The following is a 9,397-nucleotide window of genomic DNA, read 5'->3' on the forward strand; positions in this document are numbered from 1 at the left end:
ATACGGGACTAATAGATGGTATACCTACTCTTAGCGCTAATGGGCCTTTGAGATTTATTAGGATTATTTATATAGGCCAAGCCCATAAATCTAACATTAATTACCAAACGCCAGCCAATTAGCCACGCGTCACATGAAACCGACTCTCTCTCTCTCGCAAAGTTGATTAGACACCAAGGAGTATTGCTCAAGGCCGTTACACATGCCACATGTGTGTTCCTGCTCTATTGGAGTATACAGCTACGTCTAGCTAGCGTTGAACCTTGACCGGCGAGATGCCGAGATGCGTACCCACACCTCTCAAATCGCAATAGACTTCCGTTGGTGGCTCGCAACTCGCAACTGCAACTCGCAACCAATCTCGGCCCCGGCCGTGAATGGAAGCTGCGAATCCAACGGCCCGCGTGGCCGGCGCGAAAAGAAGGCCCCGAAACGCAGCAATCCACCGCGTGTGCAGCACGAACCCCGTGCTCGCGGGAATGTACTGGGAATTTGTTAGTTTATCTTTTAGTAAATTTGTGATATTATTATAATATAAAAGAACTGCTGATTTCTGCTAGTATCTATAGCATTTTAGACATTTAACCATTCGTATCGGATAATCGATTTGAGACAGCCAATTCGCCAAACAGCTAGTTTAATCTTAGTTCTCAAAAAGTGAGATCCAGATAAGTGATCCTACCCCCGCGGCTGGTGCGGTTTGTCCTCTCCTCCGCTCCAATGGAATGAATGGCAGTAAGGATCCTCCGTAGTTGGCTCCGGCACAGTGTCGTCGTTCTGCAAATTGGTTCGATGGCTTTCGGCACAAGCAGTGGCGGACCCAGCACTAGGGCTACTAGGGCTATTACTCTGGTCTTAGCTCTTAATTACAGTGGACGAAATACTATTTTTTTCTATAGTCAAGCACGAATAGATGATGTCTAATGTCAGTCTTTGTTGAATACTGGGTCCGCCCTGCGCACAAGTGATTGTCTTTGATGCCCTTTGTAATGTTACTAGCTACATACCTTCTTTGCGAGGTTAATTAAGCAGTTCGTAGATCATTGGATCGTCGGAATAGAAAAAATAAAGGTTTTTCAATTTGGATGTTTACTTAGCTTGAATGACAGTCAAGTTAAGAAAAACAAATCGACAGATTGCTGCAAATGGGGTCTTGCCGTCTTGTTAAATGGCACTTGGCAGGGTCCCTCCTATCTGAGAGACTGATTTATTGGACACCCGGTCCGCACCTCTTCTAAAACAAAATTCGACTTATGATTTCTGCATTATTGTTAGTATATGTTCAAAAATATAGGAATAGTTATTCAGAATCAGCTGCACGAAATTACTAATTCAGACACACAGAACATTTGGACCTCACAAAGGAATTTAATTAGTAATTTCTTGATGACAATCGTCTATGCTTTCGACTCCATTTCTGCAGATCCTAATAATAATATTGTAAGTAATTTCGGCTTGCGTAGAATAGAAACGGATATGATACTTCTTGGTATATAGAATAACCTATTGTAGAAATGTGTAGTATTACAAAGATAAGACAATGCTGTGCATAATCTCTGCTTTGACCAACCAAAACCACTAAGCAGTAACTGTTGGTCAAAGCCGAAACAATTTTATTCTGGTCAACTTTTTCTCACCGGCGTGCATGCATGTATATTTGCCAACAAAATTGACATCCTTGGTGTGTGTTATACAGGTGTTTACTGTGCTAGCTAAATCTGGTTAGTTGAAAGAGGACCAGTAGTAATGCTAGTGAATTGTTTCTTCTGTACCAAGCTATCATAAAAACTCGTGTTTACTCAATCATATCTGGTGATTAGAGAACGCGATTCTAGTAAATTGTTTGGTGATTAGAGAACGCTATTCTAGTAAATTGTTTATCGTGCCAACCTGTATCATAACTTCCTAAGCACACGAACCGTCTTATTTTCTGCACCAGAATCCCCTAAGGTGTTAGTACAATATGCCCATGCTTCTTCATTATGCCATCTTGAGTGGGTCAAGACTCAAGAGAGCTTTCTTTCTTTGGCAAGCATACTTTGACATTTGGCTTGTGAGTGCAGTTACTGAAATACAAGCAGAAGCTTGCCGTTAACCGGTGAGTCAAGTGTAAATGATTCTCTGTAAAGTATATTAAAAACTGGTTGCATGATATTATTTCCTTTTTTTCAAAAGACAAAGGAGCCATGATGGTGGTACAGAAGAAGAAGCATCAAATTGAGCAACTTGCACGATTGTTGTCTGCACATTGGGTGCAGAAAAGATTGGTATATGCCAAATCAGGATCCCTTGATGGAACAAAAAGAAAAATGAATGTTCAGAGAACAGATAACCTAAATGCAAGAAACTCGCTAGCTTTATTTTCCATCCATGGATGAGGAATCCTCCATTTCTTGACAAGCTATAAGGATGAGGAACATTGACAACAGAAAAGCCGAATATTCCTAAGTGAAATCAATAAAGCCATGGCTTAAGATAAGTCTTCCGATCAGATAACGATGTGGATTAATCAAGAATTAGCCGCCAAAGCAGCATGAATCAGTGCAGATCATCCCACATGCCTACAACTGGATCAAACAGTGAAGCGCATCTAGGCCGATAGATGCTAATGGTAAGTTTCCGTGATTAATGACAACTGTATGCGACTAACGTGTGTTTTGAAGGAAAAATTAGTGATTAGTCTAGTCTCATATGAAATGTGAAAGGAGACCCCTCAATTCGGAACAATCATGCGTGCTCTAGTGACTAGGCTTCAAATTTGTAGATTGGGCAATACTAGTCTAGGTTAAGGATTATGTAGAAATTTGAAAAAGTCCCAATTCAACCCCCCTTCTTGGGCCACGATCCTTACAATTGGTATCAGAGTAAGGACTCTCTTTTTAGGCTTAAAATCCTAGAAAATGGCCGGGGGGAGTGGTGGTCCACCCAAACTCGATGGGAGAAACTATGCTTATTGGAAAGCTCGCATGGCGGGTTACCTTGAGGCTATTAATCCCATCGCTTGGGCGGTCACGGAAAAACCTATTGTCGGTCCTTGGAATGAAGATCAAGTCAAATATGGTGCTAGAGCGAAGAATGCTTTGTTTGATGCACTTAGTGAGGAGATTTTTGCTCGTGTTCACAGCAAAAAGACCTCTCATGAAATTTGGGAAGCACTTGAAGCTATCTATGTTGGTTCTAAAAAGCTTCGTGAAGAAAAATATCAAGTGCTTAAGAAAAAACTTAATGAATTCTAAATGCTTCCAAATGAGTTGGTTGAACAGATGTATGCTCGATTGAATGTGCTTATTGAGGACATTAATGCTCTTGAAATTTCACATTTGTCTACTAGTGACATCATCCGGAAGATCCTTCATTGTCTACACAAGCCCAAGTACAACATCGTCACCTCATTGCTCTATGAGAAGGATCTTGAAACACTTGAAGTGAGTGATGTTGTTGCGAAGATTCGGTCTCATGAGATGTTCCTCTTGGGAGAAGTTGATCCACCGCAAGACAAGAGAGATCTTGCACTCAAAGCTAAGAGTGATCATAAGTCCAAGAAAAAGAACAAGTGCAAAGTTCCATCACTAAGCTCAAGCGAGGATGAAGCTAACGAAGATTCAAGTGATGAAGATGGTGATGTTGAGCTAGCACTTCTCATGAGGAAGACCTTCAAGATGATGTCAAGGTTGAACAAGAGAGGGTACAACTATGACCCCAAGAAAAACAAGTTTCGTACCCGAAAAAGCTAGGACAATGTCAAGAAAATTTGTTACAATTGTGACAAATATGGTCACCTCTCATATGATTATCCGGAGCCTTCAAAGCTCAACAAGAAACAAGAAGATGATGACAATCAACACAAGACATCAAAAAAAGTCATGAGAAGAAGAACCACAAGAAGAAAGGGTCTTTCACAAGAAAAGAGAAGGTCAAGGCTTTCCTTGGAGAATGGATCACGGATGGTAAATCCTCAAGTGATGACTCAAGTGATGAAGAATCCAAGAAAAAGATTGTGGGGATTGCCATGCATGATGATGATGGTGATGAGGCACCTCTACCTCCACCACCCATGTGCTTCATGGCAAGAGGTAACTCCAAGGTGAGTGATGACGACGACTCCTCTAGTGATGAAAGTGAACATGGCTTATCTCCTAATGAAGTGCAAAACATCCTAGATGAGTACCAACAAGTAATCAAGAAGTACAAATCAAAATGTAAAGTTTTTGAAATTGAATATGCTAAGTTTAAGACCTCAAATGATGAGTTGATTGTTAGGCACAATGAGGTAATAGAAACTCATGATACATGTATTGTTCCTAGCAAGCAACTTAGAGAGGAGCATGACAAGCTACTTGTTAAGCATGATGAATTGAATGTTAAATATGAGGAAGTAGTTGTGCTTAACAAGTCACTTACTTCATGCAACAAGAAGCTTAAGCTTGATTATGCTAACTTAAATATGATGTATCAAGAATTTAACCTTGCTTTTGATGCCTTGGATGAAGAACTAAAAGAAACTCAAAAGAAAGTCATCAAAGTCAATATAGCTACTTCTTGTGATGATCTTGTGGAGTTGCCTCACTCTACTACTTGTCATCATACTTCTCCTTCTTGTTCAAAGACTAACCATGATAGGGAGAAACAACTTGAGGAGGAACTTAAAAGTATGACCAAGTGCATGTTCAATGTGACAAGGGGAGAATACTTGCATAAGGAGATTCTCTTCCACAATGCAAGGCACTATGGGATAAATGGACTTGGATCATTTCCCAAGCCTCCGGAAAATTGTCCCAAGTCGCCGGAGCTCAAGGCATGCTTCAACAAGGAAATTGTCTCATATTGTCAACATTGTCAAATCACCGGGCATCATACAAGGGAGTGTCCAATTCCTACTCGTCCACCTCCTACCTTGCCTCCTAATTACAAGTCTCAATTGAATGAACATCATTTCTTGTTAAGCAAGCTTAAAAGTGGCAAGGTTAAGGCAAAGTTTATTGGCACTCACATGAAGGGAAAGTTACCACGCCAACTATGAGTTCCTAAAGCTTTAGTAACTCATGTCAAAGGACCCAAACTTGCTTGGGTTCTCAAACCTCAAAAGTGATTCATTTGTGTGTAGATGAACTACAAAGCCGGAGGCAAGCATTGGATGCTTGATAGCGGATGTACACAACACATGACCGGCTATGTAAAGATGTTCACCTCACTAGATGAAGATGTGGGCGATTATGAACATGTCACCTTTGGTGATAACTCAAAAGGAAAAGTGGTAGGTTTGGGTAAGGTAGCCATTACCAAGGATCTTTCTATCTCTAATGTATTGTTTGTTGAGTCGGTTAGTTTCAATTTGTTATCTATTGCTCAACTTTGTGATTTAGGACTAATATGCACCTTTAGTGATAGTGAGGTTGTAGTGACAAGCAAGGAGGACAAGAGCTTAATATTCAAAGGATTTCGACATGGTAACATTTACCTTGTTGATTTCTCATCTCATGATACAAGCTTGGCGATATGTCTCTTCTCCAAGAACTCCATGGGTTGGCTTTGGCATCGCCGCATTGCTCATATTGGTATGAGCCAACTCAAGAAGGCCTTCAAACGAGGTATGGTGGTTGGTGTCAAAGATGTTACTTTTGACAAAAACAAACTGTGTAGTGCTTGTCAAGTCAGGAAGCAATTTGCATCATCACATCCCATGAAGGCTTATTTGTCAACATCAAGAACCTTGGAGCTACTACATATGGATCTTTTTGGGCCAACCACCTACAAAAGTCTTGGCGGTAATCTCTATTGTCTTGTAATTATTGATGATTACTCTAGATATACTTGGACTTTATTTTTAGAGGACAAGAGTAAGACTATGGGGATCTTCAAGATTTTTGTCAAGCAAGCTTAAAATGAATTTGAGTCTAGTGTTGTGAAGGTCCGGAGTGACAATGGCACGGAGTTTAGGAACACTCAAGTAGAAAAGCTTTGCAACGACATGGGGATCAAGCATGAGTTTTCATCAACATACACACCCCAACAAAATAGAGTGGTGGAAATAAAGAACAAGACATTAATCACTCTTGCAAGAGCAATGTTGGATGACTATGGCATCTCACAAAGATTTTGGGCGGAAGCCATCAACACCGCATGCCATGCATCCAACCGAGTTTATCTCCACCGCTTCTTGGGAAAGACACCATATGAGCTTCTCATTGGGAGGAAGCCCAACAACTCCTACTTCCGGGTGTTTGGTTGCAAATGCTACATATTCAAGAAAAGGAAGCACCTAGGCAAGTTTGAAAGTAGATGTGATGTTGGTTTTCTTGTTGGTTATTCATCAAACTCCAAAGCATATCGAGTATTCAATAGTACTACTAGCAAGATTGAAGAAACTTGTGATGTGGAGTTTGATGAGACTAATGGCTCCGAAGGGGAAGTTTTCTCTTGTGATGATGTAGGTGATGAACCACTTCAAGAAGTCATGAAGAACATTACTATTGGGCAAGTCAAGCCAAAGGAGGAGGTAGAAGAGCTACAAGTCTCATCCACTCAAGTTGAAGTCACTTCCAAGGATGACTCAAAGGATGAAGACAAGTCTACACCACCACATCACCATGATGAGTCATCCGATGAAGAAGATGATGCCTCACCTCCTTTCCATGATGCCCAATATGAACAAGTGGTTGAAGAACAACTTCCATTTGATAACACGCACATCACAAGTGAACAAGCCCAAGCTCAAAATCAAGATGGCGAACCACTAGAAGAATCAACGTCTCAAGCACAAGAGAGGCTTACAAGAACTTTAAGAAATCATCCCATTGACTTGGTCATGGGTGACCCCTTCGGTGGAGTAAAAACTCGTAGACGTCAATATGCTTCTTTTTGTGAACATTACTCGTTTGTTTCTTGCTTGGAACCCACAAATATAGATGAAGCTCTTGAGGACCCGGATTGGGTGATGGCCATACAAGAAGAGCTCAACAACTTCACCCGCAATGAAGTTTGGGTTCTTGAAGAACGTCCTCAAGACAAGAATATCATTGGTACTAAGTGGGTCTTCCGCAACAAACAAGATGAGCATGGTGTAGTGGTTCGCAACAAAGCAAGACTTGTGGCAAAGGGCTTTGCACAAGTTGAAGGGTTGGATTTTGGTGAAACATTTGCCCCCGTTGCAAGACTTGAAGCCATCCGTATCCTTTTAGCGTACGCTTCACATTACAACATGAAACTCTTTCAAATGGATGTGAAGAGTGCATTCTTAAATGGCTTTATTAATGAGTTGGTGTGTAGCGAAAATGGCCTCTCATGCCATATTTCAATATAATGTTTTGGTGATTGATAAAGACAACACAACACTTAGACTAATATGATTGTTAAGATGACAATTCTCAGGCTTTTAGGTTCAAGTGATGACAAAGAGAAGATGGGCGTAGCTAGGCCCGAAGGACCTCTTCGTCCAAGGGACAAGAATTGAAGAGACCGTAAAGAAATCCAAGTCAAAGAAATCAAGACAGAGATACTTTAGTATCACTGGTTAAACCGACGCTGGGAAAGTTACATACGTCGGTGCATTGACTTGGAGCACACCAGGAAGTTTAGTATCACCGGCTGAACCGACGTTGGGAAAAATAAAGGCGTCGGTGCAATGGACCCAGAAGCTGAGGCTAGGGTTTAGCACCGGTTAAACCGATGATGCTCAAAATTGAGCGTCGGTGCAGTTGTCCAGAGACTCCATTTTTCGGGGGTTTCTAAGTTTGCACTCACCGGTTAAACCGACAGTGATTTCAAGAGCGTCAGTTGATTGATCAAGTAGCCGTTGGAAGACTGTAACGGCTAGAAGAAGGGAAAGTACACTCACTGGTTAAACTGGTGGTGACAAAACTGGAGCGTCGGTTTAACCGGCGTTAAGGAATTTTGTCAGCCTTTCCCAACGGCTCTTTTGGGGTGTGTGGGCTATATATACCCCCAAGGCCGGGTCATTTGTGGTTGCTGGAGACTAAGGAAGCATATAACACTTGAAGAACACCTCCAACCACCATAGAGCTTCATTGTACATCATATAGGCTTAAGCACACTTGTGAGAGTGCTTAGTGCTTGTAATAGGGATTAGTTCTTGTGAGAGCTCCCTTGAGAGAAGTCTTGCTGCGGCAAGCATCTTGTGTACTCGTCATGTGACCCTTCGACTTGGTGTGGAGAGGCAACGACACTTTGTGCGGGGAAGGAGACCCCTCTTGGTAAGAAACTCCAATAGTGAAGACGGTGCCGTTGGTGACGCTTCGAGAGAGACGGTGGTGTGGCCTTGTCTTGGTGACTTGGGGTCACTTAGCCTTTGCTTGCCGAGAGCCTTGGTGGCGAACACAAGAAGGTGATCAAGCGAAGAGACTTGGCATCACACTTATCTTGTTGGACAAGTGGCCGTGGACGTAGGAAGGGACTTGGTGTCCTAACCGAACCACGTTAAATCTTGTGTCTTGGGGTCTTCACGGGAGTTTGCATATTCTCTCCCTTACCTCTTTACTTACCGTATTACGTTTCCGCATTTACTCTATCTTGCGTACTTTTACTTTCCTAGTTAGTTTTGATTAGGATTGGCTATAGGTTGCAAGTCTTTTAGGGGTAAGTTGAGAGTAGCATAGATAAACCTTAGTCATAACTAGTATGTGTAGGACGTGTTAGGTTTATCTTATACAAATAGATTGAGCCCTAGGATAGAAAGCGATTAGCGACCCTATTCACCCCCTCCCCCTCTAGGGTCGGACACCCCGGTGATCCTTACATGGTGTTTGTTGAACAACCTCCTGGGTTTGAGGACCCTAGATATCCTAATCATATTTATAGATTGCACAAGGCGCTCTACGGGCTCAAGCAAGCGCCAAGGGCTTGGTATGAACGCCTTCGTGACTTCCTTCTCAACAAGGGCTTCAAGATCGGGAGGGTGGATACAACTCTATTCACAAGAATCATCAATGAAGAGCTATTCGTATGTCAAATCTATGTTGATGATATCATTTCTGGTTCAACTAACACCACTCTTTGCAAAGAATTTGGAGAAATGATGGCTAGGGAATTCGAGATGTCCATGATCGGTGAGCTCAATTTCTTCCTTGGATTTCAAATCAAGCAATTGAAGGAAGGGACTTTCATCCATCAAGAAAAGTATACAAAGGATATTCTCAAGAAATTCAAGATGGATGATTGCAAGCCGATCAAGACTCCAATGCCATCTAATGCACATCTTGACTTGGATGAGGGAGGTAAACCGGTTGACCAAACTCTCTATCGTTCCATGATTGGGTCGCTTCTTTACCTAACCGCATCTAGGCCCGATATCATGTTTAGCGTATGCATGTGTGCCCGCTTTCAAGCTAATCCTAAGGAATCACACATTAGTGTCGTTAAGAGAATCCTTAGATATCTCAAG

Source organism: Panicum virgatum, chromosome 5N (assembly GCF_016808335.1).
Source record: "Panicum virgatum strain AP13 chromosome 5N, P.virgatum_v5, whole genome shotgun sequence".
In the NCBI taxonomy this organism is placed as follows: Eukaryota; Viridiplantae; Streptophyta; class Magnoliopsida; order Poales; family Poaceae; genus Panicum; species Panicum virgatum.